Source organism: Molossus molossus, unplaced genomic scaffold, assembly GCF_014108415.1.
Source record: "Molossus molossus isolate mMolMol1 unplaced genomic scaffold, mMolMol1.p scaffold_m16_p_2, whole genome shotgun sequence".
NCBI lineage: Eukaryota > Metazoa > Chordata > Mammalia > Chiroptera > Molossidae > Molossus > Molossus molossus.
The window spans coordinates 46,555,075-46,577,871 of record NW_023425355.1 but is presented as its reverse complement, the minus strand read 5'-3'; positions in this window follow the sequence as shown (position 1 = coordinate 46,577,871).

Genomic DNA, 22,797 nt, shown 5'->3' with positions numbered 1-22,797 from the left:
TAGGATTCTCTCCATGACTTTAATTTTGGCATTTTAATTATTATGTGTTTTAGTGTGGGCCTCTTTGTGTTCTTCTTTCTTGGGTCTCTCTGTGCTTCTTGAATTGAATGCCTTTTTTCTTCATCAAGTTAGGGAAGTTTTCTGTCACTATTTCTTCAAATATATTCTCTAAACCTTGCTCATTTTCTTCTTCCTCTGGAATTTGTATGATGCGAATGTTTTATGTTTCTAATTGTCCCACAGTTCTCTTTAGCTGTCTTTCTGTTTTTTAATTTTTTTTTTCTTTTTGGTTGATTTTTTTCTACCCTGTCTTCTAATTCACTGATCCAGTCTTCAGCTTCCTCTACTCTGCTGATTATACCTTCCAGTGTGTTCTTTATTCTGCTATGTCATTCTTCATTTCTACTTGGTTGGTTTCCAGTGTTTCTGCATCTTTTTTTTCTTTTTTTTTAATCCTCACCCAAGCATATTTTTGCTTTCATCTTCAGATAGAGCATGAGGGAGAGAGGAAGGAAGAAAGAGAGAGAAACATTGATGTGAAAGAGACAGATCAAGTGGCCAACACCCACATGACCTCAACGAGGGCCAGGGACAAACTGCTACTGAGATACATGTCCTTAGTGGGAACCGAACCCGGGTCTTTCTGGTTTGCAGGCTGAGCCTCTAACCACTGAACCAAACTTTTCAGGGCCAGTGTTTCTGTATCTTTACTCATGGTGTTGAGCTCCTTACTCATGCTGTTGAGCTTCCTCAAGATTATTGCTGTGAACTCTACCTCTGATAACTTGCTTAACAGTGTTTCATTTATTTCATCTTCAGTAGAGTTCTCCTGTTATTTCATTTGGGATTTGCTTTTTTTGTTTGTTTGTTTTTTTTCACCACTTTGGCTATCTTAGTGGGTTTTTGAGCCTGCCAAATTATCCCTGTGGGTGTTGTTGTTCTGCTGTTTGTGGCTCCCTCTACTGGGTTTGGATGGGTCTGGGCAGGCCCACTTTAAACACCACTGTCAAGTCTTACTTTCCTGGGTAGATTTGCAAGTCCAGGAAAAGTTCAGTTATCCTCTAGTTTGTTTTGCCTGTAGGCTATTAGTCTCAGATGAGACTTGGATTGTAGCCCTCAACTGAAGGCAAAACATGCTAATGTGTTCAGGGTAAGAGGATTTCCAGAGGGTGGACCAGATGCTGGTTGTTAATGGGCCTCAATTTGCATTTCTCTGGCCCAGCTGGGTGGGTCACATCTCCAAGTAAGGGGCTGCCACTTCTCCCCAGGGCTCTGGTAAGGGGCTCCCTGAGCAAGATGGCCACTGTCCAGGTTCAATTCAGTGTCCTTTTTTTCCTATCCCTGTTTATATGGGTCCTCTCCAGCTGCTTTTCTGTTGTTGTTGTTGTTGTTGTTGTTGTTGTTGTTGTTGTTTTCCCGATAATTTATCTTTATTTAAGTTATAATTTTAGTTTGGTTCTTGGAAATGGTCTATGTAGCTTCCATTCACTCTGCTGCCATTTTGGAATCTTCACATGGAATTACATTGCCATTTTTGGTAACCTGCCATTTTGCTCCCAGAAAGGGTGTGAGCTCACCCCACCCCCTGCTTTTTTTTTCAAAGAGCAGTTCAATGATTTTTGTGGTTTGGTCAGTATAATACAGAGAATATTGGGGTAAATTACAAAATGGCACTTTTAACCAATGCTCATATTTATCTCATTATGGTTATAACTAAGGATATTATTAATTTTTGTGATATTCACTTTCTTTAGAATATGACCTTGCTTTGGAAGGAACTAATTAGAAAGCAGATTGGAAGGTGAGACTTCATGTTTGTTTTCAAATAACTGCTTTTAATTTTTCTTATCTCAAATATTTGAACAAGTTTATTACAAATATATCTAAACCTTTAATTTTTTCAGCTTTCAAGTAAAGTCCAGCACTTTATCTATACAAAGTATGTGAAAAAGAAGAGGTCAGTGGAGATCATGTAATCTTAAATTATGAAATAATTTATTCAAGTTTTGGCATAATCTAAACACAGCATGCCTAGATATCACTGGTGACCTTTTTTAGAAGTTAGTTCTAGATTCGGCAACAGACATGCATTTTTTAACATTTTGTTTATTAATAAAAATCAGCAATCTGGCTTTCCTTAGGTCCTCTTCAACTAACATTTTGTACAGTTCTTCTCTAGTTACAGAAATCCTTTGTTTGTACTGTCTACAGCTATTATAAACTCGGTTTAGTATAGTAAGTGTTCCAGATAAAATGAAGAGTTTCTTGGCCAGTGATATCCCATATTAGGAAATATGTACAATTAATCACTATCTCATCTACATTGCTTCCTATTGTATGGGGAGATTTTATATATATATATATATATATATATATATATATATATATATATCTTCATTCATAGAACACTGGTAAAAGATGGTAGATTGCCCTGCATTATCCATCCCAAAATGGTAATTTTGTGGTCCTAGTGAACAAACAGTATCCATATCCTGAAGAAAATTTTCATTCTTTGGAAGCTGACTCCCTTTCAGCCACCTGCATCACTTACCTTCCTCCAATTCAGCCTGAAGGGGAAGAAAAAGATATGCTAGAGCCTCTGCTGCTGCTGTTGGTCCTGTACCAATATCTGGTCAGCTTCCAAGAACCAGAGGGAGGCTAAAACCCAGGCCATCCTGCTGCACATATGGTACCATGGCTGACTCTGAGGGACTCACCTGGCTTGTAGACATGGTCACCATATTGTCTGTACCAAGCCTCATGGGCCACCATCATGCCCCATCTCAAATGACTTGTACTCAAACCCAATGATTCTTTTTTCTGATTGACCACATCTGCTGTTGACATTTTCTATTATTTTTTTAAATTTAATTCACTGTATTTTTCAGCTCCAGAAATTTTTTTTTTATAATTTCTATCTCATTGTTTAAAGTCTTGCTTGCTCACGTATTGTTTTCTTGATATCATCTATCTTTGTTCTCCTGTAGCTCATGAAGTTTCTTTAAAACAATTATTTTGAATGATTTGTCAGGCAATTAGTTGATCTTTATTTCTTTTGAGTTGGTTACTGAAAATGTATTGTGTTCCTTTGATGGCATTGTGTTTCCTTGATTGTTCATGCTCCTTGTAGTCTTGCATTGGTGTTTGCACATTTGAAGGACTGTATAGACAAACTTCCAGGAAGAAAGACATTCATCTACAGGTAGGCACAAGGATACCACCTGAGTTGGGTACATTGTGTCATAGGGTCCAATGCTAGTTTTAAGGATACACGGGGATGCTGCTTCAAGATGCACATGGAAAGGGGGTGGGAAGGTAGTAGCAGGATTGAAGTGCACATGTGCAGTAAACACAAATACCAAGACAGGGATGTAGGTGCACATGCAGTGATGATAACAGAGAACAGGCTTTCCTGCAGTAGTACTATGGTTGGGAAAGGAGGGTGGTGGTGGTATAGTGGCTCCAGCCCTGGGGAGGGAGGTGGTCATAGTGGTAGTCTCTGCTCTGGGAGGATGAACCAATAAGTCTGGCTCTGGGGCAGAGGACATAGCTGTGTAGACTCTGGGAAGGTCCATCAGCATCTTGCAAAGACTTATGGGGGTCTTCAGCAGCAAAGGCTAGGAGTTTCTGTGGTGGGTGCAGGAGCTGCTGGGGTCCTCAACAAGAAAGGCTATTGTTTTCCTTTTGCCCCACGGTAGGGTGGATCACAGCCAAAAGGATATCCAAGCTGTGTTGGCCTGAGGAATCCAGCGATGCAGGGAAAATATTTCCTGTACTTTTTTATTCTGTCATCTTGGTTTTTGTTCTTCAATTTGTTGCTTCAGCTTCTTAATTGTACTCCAGAGCTCTCCCAGACAGTACTATGTTCATTCATGAGTAGTTGCTAAGTTGTTGCTTTGTCAGAGTCACAGGGCGAGACCTCCTAGTCTGTCACCTTGCCTACATTAACCATAGTCTAGTCTTATGTTGTTAATGTTTTCTAAGACTAAGTCTAGTTTTACTAATAAAACATTAAATTTTATGAAGAAAGGTATCCTTATCACTAAGTATACAATCTAAGTGTTTAATGTTAACATAATAATTCCTAATAAAATACCATTTTTAAATTTGAGAAACAGAATTTCTCTGCTGGATATTAGGTTAGGATCAAAACTGATGTGAATTTACTTAAACTTGGGTCAAAATAAAAATTCAGAGTGAAGGCATGCAAGGTAAGCAATACATATCTGTTCTCAGGATTATTCAGATATGTTGCTATCCAATTTTCAGACATGTCTGCTTTCTCTTAACATAGCTCTACAAGTAGTTTATATAATCATGAAAATTTCACACAACTAATCCACACATTTATATATCAATGAAGACATTTTGGAGGATAATTTGGCAATCTCTATAAAATTTATAATGCATGTATTGTTTGACTCAAAATTAATTTGTCATACAAAATCTTGTAAGCAGATAAAGAAACACAATTTTCAGTAGCATTGTGTTAATGGGAAAAAGTCTGTGACAATATAAATGTTTATCATTATCAGACTGGTTAAATTAATAATGGTTTAATCATGTAACAGAATATTATACAGCTATTAAAGTAGGTTGCTATATCTATATATACTGCCATGAAAAGTTACTGAAAATACATTGTTAAGCAAATAAAACCAATTATAACACAAAATGAATGTTATAATTTAGTTGGGCATATAGACAAGATACATAAGACCCATTGCCAGCATAAATGGATAGTCTGTGATCAATGATTTTAGTAGGACTGGTACACTAGATAAGGGTAAGGTCAGGCCCTAAGTTTACTCTTTGTCTAGAGAGCCAGATTAAGATACAAAGTCAGGTTAGTTAAATGCATAAATAATATACCTCTGAATGTTCTTGACATTCCCAGATGCCACTGACAAGAGCTCTGTTTGAACACTGAAATAGAGATGTAGAAGGTGCGGAATATAATAAGGCCATTAAATCTTCCTATTTCCATAATAGAATGGCAGTTATTTGTTACAAAGGCATGTGGAAAGGTGAGGTGAAAATCATAAATAGCTCCTTAAACTCACAGAAATATGTATTAATGTTCAGACTCTGCCAGCTTTCAATTTTACTACTGTTAATGTGCAAAAATGAGAGCAAATATAAATATTTCTGACACATTTTGACAAAATTTCCAGTGCATAATAGCCAGCAAGGAAAATAGCATCGTAGAAGAGCTTCACTTACCATGAAGGTTACTCAGCTGACATACATAAAATCATTGCTGGATGTGATTTCTCCAGTTCTAATCTAGAGTCTCATAGTAATGTTAAAACTTTATTCCATCTTAATACTGATTTCACAGTCTTTTTATTTAATCCAGTTTAAAGAAAGGACTCAGTTCCCCATCTATATGCTTCACGTCTGAGGCTATGGAAATAATTATGCTCTTGATTTAATGGAGTCTGTATTTTTCCTCAATTTTACTTTTTTAATATTCTATTTTTTGTGTGTGAAAAACAGGTGGAGAGCTAATAGAAGGGAAGGAAAAGATGAGTATCCAGATGAAGTGATACTAAATATTAAAATGGAGAGATAGTAACCAAAGTTATACTTTACCACAGAGAGGAAAAATATAACAGGAATAGACTTCTAATCAATAACATTTCATAAACTGGGGCTTAAATAATAATTTAAGTTTGACAGAATGAATAGGTATTGTTTGCTTTACTCCATTTCAGTTAGAGTAGGCAATCTCTAAACAGGCTCCAAAGGGCCCCTGTAATCTCTTCTCTTTTTCTCTTTGGGTGTAGAGTGGCACCAGTAACTTGTTTCTAACAATTAACACACAGCAAAAGTGATAAAAAGTAATGGGAAGTACCTACTCAAGTTATTTTACAAAAGATTCTGGCTTCCTTCTTGTTTGCCATCTCTCACCCTTTCTCATTCTTCTCTGTCTCTCTCTTCTCTGTCTCTCCGTCTCTCTCTCTCTCTCTCTCTCTCTCTCTCTCTCTCTCTCTCTTTCAACTTTCAAAGTTTGCCAAATACCATGTAAGGAGCTTGAAAACACATCCCTCCACCCCCCCCATTTTGAGCAGTTAGAAATCCTCAATCAGAAGCATCCAGCTAAACTGGGACCAAATTCCTGACACACAGTAACTGAGTGATAATACATGTTTGTTGTTTCAACCCACTAAGTTTTGGGATCACTTACTATACAGCAATAAATAAATAATACATAGTGATTTAAAAAATATATGTTTAAATTTTCTAACTCATTGCATTGTACCTATATGAGGGGAGTAAGAGCCCTATTTGAAAATACAACATTTTCCTGAAAATAAAGGACAATTTAATGAAATATAATGACCTCCAATTACTAATTTTATTAAATTCAGTTTTCCTATAACAAGAATGCCTAAGGTATGGTATATGCTATCGTGCACATACACACTGTAACCTAAATTGGTCATAAATGGGAATATGTAGACTCTTTCATAAACTTTGCTGAGTTCTTAATGTATGCCAGGCACTATTCAAAGTGCTTTAAAAAACAAACAAACATATATTACAATATTTAATTCTCACAAGAATATCTAATTAAGTCTATTTTTAAATCCCATTTAATACATTGAGAAACTGAGAAAAAAAAAGCATGATGGAAGTTATGCAGCTTTCCCAAAGTCACACAGCAAGAAGATTCTAACTCAGGCACTGAAAACCTGGATGCCACCATCTCAGCCACAACAGTATGCTACCTCTCTTATGAACCTGTGTTTAATTCTGGGACTGTATCCTTTGTACATACTGTTATGTTCTTTTTTTATTGTATAACAGATATATTTTAGATGGTAGGTGTAAATGTAAATAAGGATCAACATTAACTCATGGATGTCCTGGGAGACAGCATAATTTGAGTAGTTGAGAATAAGACCTCTAGAGTAAGAGTGGGTAAATTTCAATCCCACTCAACCAATAGTCATTTGTGTAATTTAGATGGTTACTTATACTCTCTTAGATTCATTTCATCAAATATAAACCAGTGGCCATATCAGTTACTACCTCATAAAGCTGTTGTAAGCATTTAATGTGATAATACAAGGAAGAGTTTGAAACCACACTTCTATACACTAAGAACTTAATAAATCTAAGGGAGACATAGTGGGGAAAAAAGCATGTAAGTATTGATACTCTATTATGCAAAATACCACTAGAAGCTTGGCATACTTATTTTTTTTAACCTTCATAGAAGTCTAAGTAAATAGTATTTCTATTTTATAAATAAAGCTTTAATTGAGGAACTTATTCAAGGTTAAAAAGCTGCCAAGTAACAGAGGTAGAATAACTGTCAGGTACCAGTGGGTATTTAAACCAGGGCACATTGGACTCTTTCACCAAGATAGACTTCTGGGTTTAAAGAACAGAAGAAAGAGGAAACTACCTTAAATTGTGAAAGTGTGGCCTACAACTCAATTAAATTTAGGTGTTCCTTTTATACTTCCTATACACATGTATCCTTGTGAAAGCTTCTGTACAAGATCAACACAGTTGCCAGGCAGGTTTGTATAGGTTATGCCCTGTGCAAGGAGACCAGCCAAGAGAGAAAATGAGTTAAAATCCAACCGATGAACCTACAGAGATATATTTACCACAGAAGAGGTATGTTATTCTGTTTTACACATTAGTGAAAAAAATGAGCCAACAGAGGCCTTAAACATCTACTAAAAATTCACATTGTGCTTAGATAATCAGATAGAAAAAAACCTTAATTTTTGGTTATCTATCAATGTTAAGTGAGATATACCTGACCTAAGGGTAAAAAATCAGGGAAGAATTAAAAAGTAAAATCTGCCCAACCAGTGTGGCTCAGTGGTTGAGTGTGCACCCATGCACCATGAGGTCACCAGTTTGATTCCCAGTCAGGGTACATGCCCAGGTTGTGGCCCTAATCCCCAGTGGGGGTCATGCAGGAGGAAGCCATTCAGTGTTCTCTCTCACTGATGTTTCTATCTCTCTCTCTCTCTCTCTCCCTTCTTCTCTCTCTAAAAGCAATAAAGAAAAATTAAAGATAAATAAATATAAGTAAAATCCTGGAGAAGAGGCAAGAGGTAGTAAGCTGCACACAAAAGGGTCTTAGGTGCAGTAACTAAACTGTGATTTAGAAATTTATATAACTGTAGATCAAGATTACTTTGTGAGATTAAAGTCTTCTATTTCTAATTATTGCTCTTGACTTAGTACTGATGGGGAGAAATGGTAGACAATGATTACACATTGGGAAGATTGTGTTTATCGGGCTGTTCCTTAAGAGACAGACATGGAATTTAACTGTCAGGGAATATCAACTAGCCTACAGGCAGAGAAGGGTCTCTGGGTCCTTTGAGCCTTGGGCCTGGCTCATCGTTGTTGGGTTTTGTGTCTCTGGAGACCAAGCTCTAAAGGCAGCTGCCTAGGTCTCTTGGCTGAGTCATTACCCCATGCTGCAGAAACCATCTTTCTCAGGCATAGTTTTCCTCTCAAAGCAGCTTTAGCCAAAGGGGAAGCAATTGCCCCACCCACTGAAAATCCTCACCTTGTCCACTCAGGGGGTTGACGTCCAGTTGAGGACTATAATCTGTGGCTACTGAGACAACAAACAGTTATCCTATAGGAAGAGGTGGATATCTAAGATATTTGAGTCTTTGTCTTGTTGGTGACTCTACTCAGGAGAGTGAGACGAGACACTGGTATTTAGCTTGGTCTCTTTCATACACATCTAAACCCAGCACAGGGAGCTACAATCTGTGGAATACTGATATACACAGGGAGATTTTGGCAGGCTCCAAACCCTGCTGAGACACCCAAAATGGTAAAACAAAGAAACAAATCCCAAATAATATAACAAGAGAATTCTCTAAAAGAAGGGTGAAATAAAATGGAAATAAGTAAGTTATCAGATATAGAATTCAGAGTAATGATTCTAATGATGCTCAACAGCATGAGAAAAGACACAGAAACAATGAAAAATGACCTGGCCATTGTGGCTCACTGGATGAGCATCAGCCCATGCACCAAGAGGTCATCATTTTGATTCCGGTCAGGGTACATGCCCAGGTTGTGTACCCAATCCCTAGTTAAGGGCGTGCAGACATCCAATCGCTGTTCTCTCTCATAGATTTTTCTACCTCTCTCCCTCTCCCTTCCTCTATCTCTAAAAGAAAAATCAATAAAGAAAAAAATTAAACAGAAACAATGCAAAACAACAAATCAGAAATTAAGAATGACATAGCAGAAATAAAGAACACACTGGAAGGAATAACCAGCATATTAGAGAAAGTTGAGGATCGGATCAGAGAATTAGAAGACATCATAGAAAAAAAATTACTAAGAGAATAAAAAAAAAAAATAAGAAAACAGTTTAAGGGAGCTATGGGACATAATGAAACAAAACAACATCTGCATGATAGGAGTACCAGAAGAAGAAGAAGAAAGTGAGCAAGGGTTAGAAAATCTGTTTGAAGAAATAGTGGCAGAAAAATTTACTAACTTGGTGAAGGAAAAAACATACAAGTTCAGGAAGCAAGAAGCACCCAAAGAGGCCCACACCAAGACACATCACAAAGAGAGAATCTAAAAGGCAGCAAGAGAAAAAACAACAGGTTACTTACAAAGGAGCTACCAAAAGGCTGTCAGGTGATTTCTCAACACTACATGTTGATTTCTCAATAGAAACACTACATGCAAGGAAATTGTATGAAGCATTCAAGGTGAAAAATAAGGATCTGAATCCAAGACTGCTCTATCCAGCAAGGATATTATTCAAAATAGAAGATGAAATGAAGAGCTTCACAGGCCAAAAAAAGGCTAAAGGAATATATTACCACCAAACGACCATTGCAAGAAATGTTAAAGGGACTGCTATAATAATCGGAAGAAATATGTAGACAGAAATATGGGCATAACAAATAATAACAGCAATAAATAAAAAGTACATAGCAATAATAACATTAAACACAAATGGATTAAATGCTCCAAAATCAAAAGACACAGAGTAGCTGAATGGGTAAAAAAGCATGACCCATATATGCTGTCTACAAAAGACCCACCTCAGAAAAAAAGACTAACAAAGAAAGACAGTGAAGGAATGGAAAAAATTATCCAAGCAAATAGAAAAAAAAAAAAAAAAAAGTTTGGGTAGCAATACTCATGTCTGATAAACTAAACTTCAAAATGAAGGACATAACAAGAGACAAAGAAGGCCACTATATAATATTAAGAGGATCAATCATACAAGAGTATACAACCATGCTAAACATATATATACCCAATATAGGAGCACAAAAAATATTTTATAAACTTCTGGAGGACTTCAAGGGAGAGATCTACAGCAACACAATCATAGTAGGGGATTTCAACACCCCACTGACATCACTGGATAGATCCTCTAGACCAGGGGTCTGGAACGTTTTTTTCTGCCAAGAGCCATTTGGATATTTATAACATCATTTGCATCCAAACAAAATTATTAACTTCAAAATTACACTGCTATGCCCTGGCCTGTTTGGCTCAGTGGTTACAGTGTCAGCCCACAGACTAAGGAGTCGTGGGTTTGTTTCCAGTCAAGGGCATGTACCTTGGTTGTGGTTAAGTCCCTGGCCCTTATTGGAGTCACACGGTAGGCAACCAGTAGATGTATCTTTCTCACATTGATGTTTATTTCTCTCTCTCTCCCCCTTCTGCCCAATCAATCAGAAGATAAACTGAAAAATATCCTCAGGTGAGGATTAAAAAAAATTACCCTGCTACATTTGGTGGGGCTAATTGGTGAGGCATGTGATATTAGCTGGTATTGATTTCATGGGCCTTATTTGGTCCGTGAGACAGACATTCCCCATGCCTGCTCTAGACCAAAAATTAACACAGAAACAGAAACCCTAAATTACACACAAGATCAGATGGATGTAATTGATATTTACAGAGAATTATACCCCAAAACTGCAGAATATACATTATTCTCAAGTGCACACAGAACACTCTCAGAAACAGACCACATATTAGGACATAAACTAAGTTTCTACAAGTTCAAAAAGATTAAAATCGTACCAAGCATCTTCTCAGATCGCAATGGCATAAAACTAACAATCAATTACAACAAAAACATGCAAAGACATTCAAACACATGTAGGATAAATAACATGTTATTGAACATTGAATGAGTTACCAAGGATATCAAGAAAAAAAAACTTCCTGGAAATCAATGAAAATGAACACAAAACAACATAAAATCTATGGGACACAGTGGAAGCAGTCCTGAGAGGAAATTTCATAGCATTACAGGCCTACCTCAAGAAAGAAAAAAAAATTAATAGAGTATCTAACCCAACAACTTAAATAACTAGAAAGTAAACAAACAAACAAAAACCCAGAGTAAATAAAAGACAAGAAACAAAAGTAAGAGCAGAAATATATTACAGAGACTAAAATATTAATAAAAAGATCAATGAATCCAAGAGTTAGTTCTTTGAAAAGAAAAACAAGACTGATGAACATTTATCCAGACTTACCAAGAAACAAAGAGACAGGACCCAAATAAACAAAATCGGAAATGAAAAATAAGTAACAACTGACACAACAGAAATATAAAGGGTTGTTAAAAAAAATACTATGAACAATTATATTCCAACAAATTGGACAACTGAAGGGAAATGGACACATTTCTAGAATCATACAGTCTTCCAATACTGAACCAGGGCAAGTAAAGAAACCTGAAGAGACCAATAACATCTAAGGAAATTGAAGCAGTAATCAATAAACTCCCACGAAGCAAAATCCCTGGTCTGGACAGCTTCATGGGCGAGTTTTACTGAACATTCAAAGAAGAACTAACACCCATTCTCCTCAAACTATTCCAAAAAATTCAAGAAGGAAAACTTCCAAGCTCATTTTATGAGGCCAGCATAATACTAATTCCAAAACAAGATAAGGCACTACAAAGAAAGAAAATTACAGGCCAATACCCCTGATATATATAGATGCCAAATCCTCAACAACATCTTTGCAAATCAAATCCAGAAATATATTTTAAAAATTATACAGCATGACCAACAGTGATTTATTCCAAGGATACAAGGCTGGTATATTATTTTCAAATCAATAAATATGATATACCACAAAAACAAAATGAAAGTAAAAATCATATGATTGTACCAATCAATAAATGCTGAAAAAGCATTTGACAAAATCCAGCACCTTCTTCTGATAAAAATGTTCAGCAAAGGGATAATAAATAGATCATATCTCAACATAATAAAGGTCATATGTGAAAAACCTACAGGCAACATCATACGGAATGGGCAAAAAATAAACACATTTCACTTAAGAATAGAAACAAGACACGGATGTCCACTTTCAGTAATTTTACTCAACACAGTACTGGAAGACTTATCCACAAGGATCAGACAAGAAGGAAAAAATAAAAGGCATCCAAATTGGAAAAGAGGAAGTGAAACTGTCGTTATTTGCAGATGACACACTATTGTACATAGAAAACCCTAAAAACTCCATCAAAAAACTATTACATTTAATAAATGAATTCAGCAAAGTAGCAGGATTAACATCCAGACACTGATACCATTCGTATATATCAATAATGAACACTCAGAAAGGAAAACTAAAGAAAAAACAGTCCCATTTATCATTGCAACAAAAAATTAAAATACCCAGGAATAAACTTAACCAAGGAGGTAAAAGACCTGTTCTCAGAAAACCCCAGGGCACTGAACAAAGAAATAGAGAAAGATATAGAAAACTGGAAACATATACCATGTTCATGGATCAGAAGAATCAACATCATTAAAATGTCCATACTACCCAAAGTATTCTATAGATTCAATGCAACGCCTATTAAATTACCAACAGCATATTTCACAGATCTAGAACTAATACTCCAAAGTTTATATGGAATAAAAAATAAAATAAAACCCAAATAGCCATAGCAATCTTGAAAAAGAAGGATCACAATTCTGGATATCAGGTTATACTACAAAGTCACTGTAATCAAAATAGTCTGGTACTGGCACAAGAACAGGAATATAGATCAATGGAACAGAACAGGGAACTAAAAAATCAACCCAACACATTATGCAAAATTTATATTCAACAAAAGAGGCAAGAACATATAATTAAGAAAATACATTTTCTTCAATAAATGGTGTTTGGAAAATTGGACAGGCACATCCAAAAAAATAAAACTAGATTAACCAACTTAAATCATACACAAGAATAAGCTAAAAATGGATAAAATACTTAAATATAAGTCGTGAAACCATAAAAATTTTAGAAGAAAATGTAGGCATCAATATCTCAGACTTCACACATATTAGAATTTGCACCAATATATTGCCTACAGCAAGAGAAATGAACAAAAAATTAATAAATGGCACTCCATCAAACTAAATAGCTTCTGTATGGCAAAAGGAACTAGCATCAAAATTAAAAGGGAACACTCTTTGGGAGCACATATTGGCCAATGATACATCAGATAAAGGGTTAATATCCAAAACATATAAAAGAAAGATGAACAATCCAATTAAAAATGGCCAGAGGGCCATATTTGTATGTCTCCAAACAGGACATGTAAATAGCCAAGAGACATACAAAGAAATGCTCAATGTCACTAATTATCAGAGAAATGCAAATTCAAACCACTATGAAGTATCACCTCACACCTGCCAGAATGGCCGCCATCAACAAATCATCAAACAAGTGTCGGTGAGGGTGTAGAGAAAAGGGGACTCTAGTATACTGCTGGTGGGAATGCAGACTGGTGCAGCCACTAAAGAAATCAATATGATGTTTCCTCAAAAAGTTAAGAATTGAACTGCCATTTGACCTAGTGATCCCACTTCTAGGAATATGTCCTAAGAAGCCTGAAATGCCAGTCATAAAGACTATATGCACCCCTATGTTCATAGAAGCACTATTTACAATAGCTAAGATCTGGAAACAGCCCAAGTGTCCATCAGTAGATATGTGGATAAAAAAGCTGTAGTACATATACACAATGGAGTACTATGCAGCTGTAAGAAAGATCTCTTATTATTTGAGACAACATAGAGGGACCAGGAGAGTATTATTCTAAGCAAAATAAGCCAGTCAGAGAAAGACTAGTACCACATGATCACACTTATATGTGGAATATTATGAAGAAAACAAGCTGATGATCAAAATAGATCCAGAGACATGAAAGTAGGGAATAAACTGACAAACCTCAAAGAGAAGAAAAATGGGGTACGGGAAGAACTTGTATGCATATAGGCATAACCAATGGACACAGACTATAGTGTGGGGAAAGCAGGAGGGGGGTGGGAGAGGGAAGGAAGGAGTCAATGTGAGGAAAAAGGGAGGACATCTGTAATACTTTTACCAATAAATATGAAAGAAATTACTGTTTTGGGAATCGCTTCAGCCCTAGGATGGCAGAAGCAAAGTGATGCAGGATGGCCTTTGTTGTTTCACTACAACCTATTTCTTACACTTTACTGAATAATTTGAGGCATTGTTTTCTTCATTTCAATTTTAAATTCAATTTCCTAAATGAAATTATAACAACATAAGGCTAACTATGACTGTAATTATATACTCTTTCATTTCATTGAACATTGATATAAAACTCTATTGAACAGTGTTTCTTATTAAATACAAAAAGGACTTAGCGCTGGCCAATTTGGCTCAGCGGTTGGAGCGTCAGCCTGTGGACCAGAGAGTCCCAGGTTTGATTCCCACTAGGGGAACGTACCACAAAAAAAGAACTTAGTTTTATATTTTAGAAAAGCATTAGATCAGAAGCAAGAACTTTAATTCTGGATTTTGATTGATCAATAGCAATGACACTTCCAACTGGGAAATGCTCTTTTATTGTTTGATAGCCCTTCAATTTATACAAAAGCATATCATCTTTAAACCTATGAATATTTAAGATAGAAAATACATTTCTTTTTTATTAGCTTTGATATGTTAAGTTACAGTTATAAGAAATTACTTTGTATTTTTTATTGTATAGTATAGTAGTCTCATTTACTCAGACATTTCCCAGCTGTTAGTATAGCAAATTAAAAATAAACAGAGCCATGGTAGAGTGAGAAGTTTTGGAACAGAGATTCAGGTACAAAGAATAAATTAAATGTCTGGTGAAAGTGTTCGGTTGGGTATGCGATGGCAACATGCTAGCACAGCAGACGACATCGTTATTATAAAGATTCACTTCTTTCTCCTAGACCCCAAAGGCAGAAATATAATTAGGCTTCATGAGGTATTGAAAACAGAAGTGAAATGTCTTCTAAAAACTATTCTGTTTTTGTTTCTCTTTACTTGTAGCCTCATGGTCTTTCATCATTCCTTCTATCTATTTCACTTTTTCATTTTTCTTTTTCTACAGTCTTTCACAGCTTTTCTCTACACATGGCATAAAGGGGCTACCCCACCACTCTCAAGTGTTCTTTATGTTCCAGAAGTAGATTAAAATTTCAATAGATCAAATAGATTTGCTATATAAACCATAATGACCTAGAAAGAAAAGAAATAATAGAAGAGAGTGATCTTTGGTATCTAGTCACACAGTTACCTACCATTGGAACCACAGGCATATATCCTCCCCTTACAGTTTCCCCTGTTCCAGAGGCATGAATTGATTCCCTAACTATACTACTGTAATGAAGGATTTTGTAAACTTCTAAGTGAATATTGTAATCAAGAAGCAGGTATTTTGCCCTTGCCAGTTTGGCTCAGCTGTTAGAGCGTTGGCCTGCGGTCTGGAGAGACCCAGGTTCAGTTCCCGCTAAGGGCACGTCTCTTGGTTGCAGTATGTCCCCGGCCCTGGTTGGGTCGTGTGGGTGGCAACCACTGGATGTGTCCCTTTCACATTGATGTTTCTCTCTCTCTCCCTCCCTCCCACTCTATCTGAAAAAAATATAAAAAAATGTCCTTGGGTGAGGATTGAAAAAAAAAAAAAAAAAGAAGAAGCAGGTATTTAAATGCCTCAGTGATAAATAATATAATTGGAAATTAAGAAAAAGAGAACAGTTTTAATAATAAAATAAAGACAAATGTCCTACTGAAATGAAGAAGCATTGCTCTGTAATAGTTTCCACTAGCCCAGCATTTCTGAAAATTTACAATAACCTGGAGGAATTGTTAAAATACTGAGCCCTACTCCCAGAGTTTCTGATTTAGCAGGAGAGTCGGGCATGAGATTTTGTACTTGCAACAGGTTTTCTGGGGCTACACCGTACAAATAACTGTATCAGCATATTTGTCATTATTAATTCGGCTTAGTCAAATTGACTTTCACATTTTCTCCTACCTAACTTAGTTAAAGTAATTCTGTTCTGCTGGAATCAGGCAGGCAGGTTGGCACTTAAACAGGAAGGCAGAAGGCAGGATGGAAGAGACAACCATGCAGAGCTTGCTTGGTTTTGTAAAATACTGACTTTTAATCCATTAAATAGTTGCTGATATTTGGCTATCTGGTGGTTCCTTTCTTTTTTTAAACTCATCTTTATTGTTGTATGTATTACAGATGTGCCCTTTTTTTCCTCATTGACCCCCTTCTCCCTAATCCTGCCCCCCTCCAGCCTTCCCCACACTATTGTTGGTATACATTGGTTATGCATATATGCATAGAAGTTCTTTGGCTTATCTCATTCCACCCTCCCTCCCCCCTTCCCTTTGAGCTTCATCAGCCTAACAACCAATTTGTACTTCTTAATCCTTCATCTTTTTCACCTATCCCCCCAGCCCCCACCCATCTGGCAAGCAACAAAAAGTTCTCAGTGTCTATAAGTCTGTTTCTGTTCTGCTTGCTCATTTTGTTTGTACATTCAATTGTTGATAGATATGTATTAATTGCCATTTTATTGTTCATATTTTTATTCTTCTTCTCCTTCAAGAAGACTTGTCAACATTTCATATAATACTGGGTTGGTGATGATGAACTCCTTTAGCTTTTTCTTGTCTGGGAAACTCTTGATATGGCCATCAAATCTAAATGATAGCTTTGCAGGATAGAATAATCTTGGTTGTAGGTCATTGTTTTCATCACCTTGAATTTCTCTTGCCACTCCTTTCTGGCCTGCAAAGTTTCTTTTGAGAAATCAGCTGACAATCTTATGGGAGTTCCTTTGTAGGTAACAAACTTCTTTTCTCTTGATGCTTTTAAGATTCTCTCTTTGTCTTTAACCTTTGGCATTTTGATGATGATGCATCTTGGTGTGGGTCTATTGGAGTTCATCTTGTTTAGGACTCTCTGTGCTTCCTGGTCTTGTATGTTTGTTTGCTCCACCAAGTTAGGGAAGTTTTCTGTCATTATTGTTTCAAATAGGTTTTCAATTTCTTATTATCTTTCTTCTCCTTCTGGCACCCCTAAGATGCAAATGTTGGCACGCTTGAAGTTGTCCCAGAGGCTCTTTACACTATCCTCATTTTTTTGGATTCTTTTTTCTTTTTGCTGTTCTGATTAGGTATTTTTTGCTTCCTTATATTCCAAATCAATGGGTTGCTTCTTGGTTTTACCTACTCTACTATTGATATCCTGTAAATTATTCTTTATTTAGTTAGTGCCTTGTTTATTTCTGAGTGGTCCTTTTTTTATGTTGTTGATGTTCTCACTAAGTTCCTTGGAGGTCTCTTTAAGTTCCTTGAGGATCTCACTAAGTTCCTTGAATGTCTCACCAAGTTTCTTGAGCAACCTTATAACCATGTTTGAACTCTGCATCTAATTAATTGCTTATCTCCATTTTCTTTAATTCTTTTCCTGGAGTTTGTCTTTTTCTTTCATTTGAGACATATTTCTTTGTCTCCTCATTTTGATTGCTTTCTGTGATTATTTCTATGTATTAGGTAGAGTTGCTATATCTCCTAGGCTTTGTAGGGTGGCCTATTGTAGGTGTCCTATAGGATCCAGTGGCACAGCCTCCTTGATCACTCCAGCTGGGCCCTCAAGGTACAACCCTAGTGTGGACTGTACACTCTTCTGTTGTAATTGAGTCTTGATTGCTGTTGGCATGTCAGTTTGAGGGATTTACTCAGGCTGATCAGCTACAAGGACTGGCTGTGCCCACTGACCACTAGCTTCTGACTACCTTGGAGAATCAGCTGTGTAGGGGCCCACCACACAGAGAAAGATTTACTTCAGTAGGGCTCTGTACCCACTGAGTCAACTCATTTAGTGTGTCACTTAGGGAGGTGGTTGGGTGGTGGTGTTTTGATGTGGTCTGAAGCTGTCTATTGGGTGTGCTGGCTCTGGGGCAAGGTCAGCTACTGCCTATGTTCTATCCAGGGCCACCCGGCATAAGCTACAAAGTGATCTGCCAATGGCTAATTCTTGTGCTGGGCTTGGGTGCTGACATGTTTATAATCCCATAATTGATAATTGGTAAATTATTGTGCTGACTTCTTTATAGCTCCATAATTGATGATTGGGAAAGTCACTCTGTGCCCTCTAGCTGAACCTGTTTTGTAAAGACTTTAATCAACAGGATGGAGATCAAAATAACCTCAGGAAATTGGAATACTCCCTGAACCAATAAATTGTTGGGAGCTGGCTACATGTCTGACAGAGTCCACAGAGCCTGGAGGTCTTGAGTCAGAGACTCGACCTCCCCCACAATCTCAAAGAATTGGGCTTGCATTAAGTTTGTGTATCTCAGGGCTAAGTGTGACCCAATGTACCTTGAAATACCTGAGATAACAGACTGAGTGTTCCTGGGTGTGCCTGGGTGTTCCTGTTATCCACAAGGCAAACTAATTCTATACAGCATTGTTGTAGCCCTGAGCATTATATCAAGAAGATCCTATATTCTTATATCATTAAGCTTTTGCTGTAAGATATAAAAGGCATGCAATCAAGCATATTGAGGCTGATCTCCAAAGACTCTGTCACAGGGTGTTGGAACCAGACACCAGCCAGCTAATAAAGAGCTTTTATTTGGACTTCACTTCTCTAGTGGTCTTTCTTTGATTCTGTCACTCCACAACATGTGGAGGTGCCCAGACAAGGCAAAGTTGTGAACCAAGGCTGGCTGCTTCTAGTGCAAAGCCTGGGGCCACTTAATGAGAGGTATGGGGCTCACTGAGACCAGATGCTGCTTGTTTGAGAGATTTTAGGAAACTCTGAAGCAGGATCCAAGACAGGCCAATCCTATGGTAAAGCCTTTGAAAACAGCTTGAGTGGGACCAAAAGTTGGGTGGGGCAGGGCCTCAGGGTATCACCAGCTCGGGGAAAACAGTGTGAGCCAGGTTGCTGGAGTCCCAGATATGGCGGCTGTCTGCCGCATCAGGGAAGTGCTTACCAAAGAAACATCAGCCTCCACCAGCATGTCTGTCCAGGAGAAAGCCATCTCACCAGCCGTCATCCTGAGGCCAAACAGCTCAGTTCTTCCTTGTATGTCTCTGGCACCCCTCAAGCTGCCTCCCCTCCAAGCTTAGAGGGAGCAGGTTCGAGTAAGTCTGTGCGAGTGCCCTTTAAGAGGAACTTCCTGAGGCTCCCGTGGCTGAAGCCTCCCTCAGCCTCAGTTCCTGCTGGTTTTTCCAGCCAGAAGTTATGGGGACTTCTCTTCCTGGCACGGGAACACTGAGCTGGGTGCCTGGTGTGGGGTTGGGTACCCTTGGGTGGGGTACCCTCCCTCCTCAGGGAGGACCTTCATAGCTGAGGTGTTCTACTGATTTTTATATGCCACACATGGGTGTGGGACCAGCCTGTCTTCGCCTTCGCCCCTCCTACCCTCCTACCCTCCTACCCATCTCTGTATGGCTGCTTCTTTAATTTCGTAGTTGTAGGATTTCCATTCAGCTCGATTTCAGGTGGTTCTGCATGATGGTTGTGTTGTAGTTTAGTTGTAAATTTGATGTGGTTGTGAAAGGAGGCAAGTTCTGCATTTCTGGTGGTTCATTTCTGTACCCACTACTGTGTATTTCTATTGATGCAAAAACAAGGACAAAGTAAACAGACTAAATCTGGTATAATAAGATACCATGTTGCAGAGCAGTAGATCACTACATTCCACATAGCAATGTTACCACATAGGGATATTAAAATGGAAAGAATGAACACTCCAGAGATAAAAAGGTAAAATGTTTACAGTCTCATATAGCATCATTTTATAAAAAATAGATTAAGAATAAACTAATTCACCACCCTCTTTTTAGAAGGAAAATGTCTTGTGACAAATAAAGAATTTGAAATAACAGAAAAATAAATTCTATCAAAAATGTTTTAAAGTCATGTTTTCACTTGAGATTTGAAAAATCTCTTCCACATACAGTATGTCTTGATCTCATGTATGTTAATATGATCAAGTTCATAAAAGCTAAATCCCTGGATACATGACACTATGCATTTGTGAAAACTCATAGAACTTTACAGCAGAAAGAGTGAACCTTAATGTATGTAAATTTAAAATAAATAATTTAAGAGGTCAGTAGAGCCCAAGATGGGATGCAGACTGTGAAAATAGAAAATATAACTGCTTCAGAAATGTATGTAACAACCTCACTGAAGGAAGAGAGGAGAATAAATGCTGACAAAAGTAATTTTAGAAATAAATGGCAAAAGGAACTATACAAACACACTACTTCAACTGATAAAATTATTTAAGATGAAAATACAGGTTAACAATTTTGAGACCACTATAAATATTTACTAGAATTGATTAATTAAGTAAATGGATAGCAAATGGTGGGGGCCAGTTTTCTTGCTGTTGAAATGGGAGGTTACAGACAAACAATGAAAGATGTCTAGAATAATTGTGTGGTAAACAAAGTAAAAAACATCAATGTGAAGTCATGTTTAGTTGAATATAGATATAGATAGATGCATATAGAAATATTTATATACACATATATAAACAGATTACTATACACAGACATTTCTTTGTTCTATCAGCTAAGATGGTCTAGAAGCAATTGCACCCTGTAGCAAAGAGCATTTCAGCACCCACATCTTGTTTTCTAATATCATTCGCCATCTGAAAGGAACAAGGGATCCTTGGAGAAAAGGCAGATTCCAGGATTCTGGCAGGTAATATATAAGAAGAGTCTGGAGTATCTTGAAGTGCCAGAAATTAAGGAAATTCTAAAATAATTAGAATGATGAGAATATGTCACAGGGACACAGGAGCCACATTCAAGATCTCTCAATGGCTGAAGCTGAAACAATTTGAGTAACAAAATAAAGTAGTATGAAATTACAGCCCAAGGTATAAAATAGATAACCAATCATTGATTTATACCAATATAAACTATGGTTAAGTAAATAAATAAATGGGGGAGAAGAGCAATTCTCTCGAGAAGAATTCCAAATAAATTATGTAGACACTCTGCCCTTAAGGTGGTGGACCATAAGTCTCAGACCTTAAGTGTGGGTATCATGAAACATAGATGGGAAAAATATTAAATTTAAAGTAGAGAAAACTAACACTATATCAGCCAGATCAAAGTCAACATTATCAGCAATAAGACGTGGATAGCTTGTACCCGTGATGTGATATGGTGAAAAATGGCACTTTACATCTGTGATCTTTCTCCCCCAAAACCCATCACCCAAAAAACAAACCTCCCAAAAGAATCCCTATCAGTAATCCTCAAAACTGTCAAAGTTATACAAAGCAAGAAAAGTTTGAGAAACTGTCACAGCCATTTTGTTTACATCTAGGAGAAACTAGTTCAAATTCTCAATTGTTTATTAACACATTTCCTTACCTCAGAGATCAAAGTATTGCACATGGCAGCTTCAAATCTCTGAGAAAATCAGTTGCTTACAAGGCATTACTCTTGTTAGATTTGACCAAGTTTGGCTCTATCCTAGGAGGTCAACCCACACCTGAAGAATGAGAATTGCAAATTGCCTCCTGCTTCTCACTGCCTGACACCATGGTCACCAAATAAAACAACTTCAAAAGGAAAGTTATAAAAAACAAACAAACATTAAAATGGAATAATCTAATACTGAGTGAGGTCTGAGAAGAATCACTTCAAGAGGTAATAATTTGATTAGAGAAGTAGGCAGTTGGGTCAAGTGAAACATTGCAGGTCGGGGTTCAGTGTTTAGATTCATCCCTAGTGCATGTGGTAGTCATTCAAGGATTTCATGTACTGAGAGATGTGACATAATAAATTTTTTTGATAACCTTTATTTTATTGAAGTAACAAACATACTTTAAACTAAATAAATCTTGTATACAGATTAAAGAGCTCATTCATGGATGACTATTCAAGTGTTTAAGTGTTAATTGCTCTCTAACATCAACATGATAACTCTGAAAGCTTTTCCTCTCTCCTTGTTTACAAAAGAAAAATCATTTTAATTGAACCATGTAAAAAATTACAGGTCATATGTGGCCTATTGGCACAGATTATTGTCTCTGCTCCTGGACTTCCTTTTGGCACACTCAAAAGATTAAACATTAGAGTGGAAAGCAAAATAACTTGCTCTAAATGACCTTATTGCTACTCAGATATTTTATTTTCATTTTATAACTAGGTTGCTTAGTGACACAAATGGTACAGAATTCTTAAAGGGGGAGAAATATTTTTTTCCTGTTAAGATTTTGCTATATTTTATTTAACCATTTTTTTATCCTCACCCGAGGACATTTTTTTACATTTTTTTGTTCATATAGAGTGGGAGGGAGAGAGAAGGAGAGGGAGAGGGAGAGGGAGGGAGAGAGAGAGAGAGATAGAGACGTGAAAGGGACACATCGAGTGGCTGACACCTGCATGACCAACCAGGGCAGGGGACAAACTGCAACCGAGGTACACGCCCTTAGCAGGAACCAAACCCTGGTCTCT